This window comes from Epinephelus moara, chromosome 22 (assembly GCF_006386435.1).
Source record: "Epinephelus moara isolate mb chromosome 22, YSFRI_EMoa_1.0, whole genome shotgun sequence".
In the NCBI taxonomy this organism is placed as follows: Eukaryota; Metazoa; Chordata; class Actinopteri; order Perciformes; family Serranidae; genus Epinephelus; species Epinephelus moara.
The window spans coordinates 31942911-31944531 of record NC_065527.1 but is presented as its reverse complement, the minus strand read 5'-3'; the positions used below and the strand labels follow the sequence as shown (position 1 = coordinate 31944531).

The 1621-nt window shown below is 36.9% G+C and overlaps 1 protein-coding gene across 1 annotated transcript in view; it reads right to left on the bottom strand.

Moving 5' to 3' along the window:
* Positions 1–1475, bottom strand: part of LOC126384341 (protein MTSS 1-like) — a 6580-nt gene extending 5105 nt beyond the window's left edge. The window contains exon 1 of the mRNA XM_050035354.1: positions 1320–1475. The gene's annotated coding sequence lies outside the window, so the exon portion shown is untranslated. The remainder of the gene's footprint in view (positions 1–1319) is intronic.
* Between the last annotated feature and the right edge of the window lie 146 nt (positions 1476–1621).

Here is a 1621-nt window from a genome sequence, read left to right as displayed (position 1 = left end):
TTTAGATGAAAGGTAAATTTATATGACAACTAAAATATGTGTGGTAACATTCAGGTTTACACGAGAGCCGATGTGCGTTAATCACCTCGCCACAATGTTGCCCCGACTCTGCAAGCAAGCTGGCACACAGCAGAGATACACCAACCACTGCCTCCGCAGCACCACCATACAAAAGCTGTCTAATGCAGGCCTCGACACCAGACAGATCATGACTGTGAGCGGTCACAAATGTGAAACGTCTCTACAGAGCTACTGGAGACCAAATCAGGAAGACCGCAGAAAGTGGAGCAACATCCTCGCCACACAAACACACACACACACTACACAACTGCTCCACCTGAAAGTACAAGTGGTCTACCTGACGCTAGCTCCACCTGAAAGTACAAGTGGTCTACCTGACGCTACACAGTTTTTTAGTGGATGCACAATCCACAGAAATATTGAAATTAATGTAAATAAAATCTAAGTCTAATGTTATGGAGTAAAAACTACAGAAATGAATGTAGCCTAAATAAACTGTAAGTCTAATGGTATGGAGTAACTGCAGAAATGAATGTAAATAATTGTAAGTCTAATGGTATGGAGTAAAAGCTGTAATTTTTCATTTATTTATTTATTGGAAAAGGTTAAAATATTTATTTATTTATAATAGGCTATGTATTTCTCATTGAATAAAAACTACATTAAATTGATTGTGTATTCCTCTTCAGTATTGTCATTATTGTCAGAGAAACAACTATGTTTCCATGACAACAACCAAATGTTACAGTACGTAGCAAAACTTAGCGGCGGTATTTTGACGACATTAACATATAGACTAAATTAGTTGAATTCACATGTTTAAGGTTAACTTTCACCTCCAGGGAGGGTTGACAACGGTANTATATATATATATATGTATATATATATATACATATATATATATATATATGTATATATATATATACATACATATATATATATATATGTATATATATATGTATATACATATATATGTAGCACATTTTTTATGCTGCACTCTATCATGACTTTTCAAAATCATTTTTTATAGTGTACTGTATTATGGTTTGTTTTTAAAACTTTGTCATACTGTGCTGTGACTTTTTTATGGCATATTATAAATTGCTTTTTAAAAAAAAATTTTTTATGGCATACTACACTATGAATTTTTTATGACAGCATTTTTGACACTGTTTTATGACTTTTTTCTCTGATGGACTGCTTTATGCAGTCTTGGCACCTGTACAAAGGTGAAAAATGTTGTACATTGTATGTTACTGTTTTAAAATATTTAATGGAAGCATGACTTGTGTGTGTACCTTGTGACGGGATGGTGTCCTCTGAACAGCAGGGTGTGTTGGTCTGGCTGCTGTAGCCACTGGAGCCCTGCAGTGAGTCTCTGCTGGAGCCGTGGATGTCTAGCTGGAGGCCTCGGGCCAGCGCTCGGGCCAACTCCTCGTGGGCCTCTTTATCCTCCTGCTGAGTCAACAAGCACACAAGCACACAAGCACACAAGCACACACACACACACACATACACACACATTGACATTATTAGTTTGTTGTGTTTTTCTGGGATTCACTGATTTGACAGCACAAAGACATCTGAAAACGGACTCCAC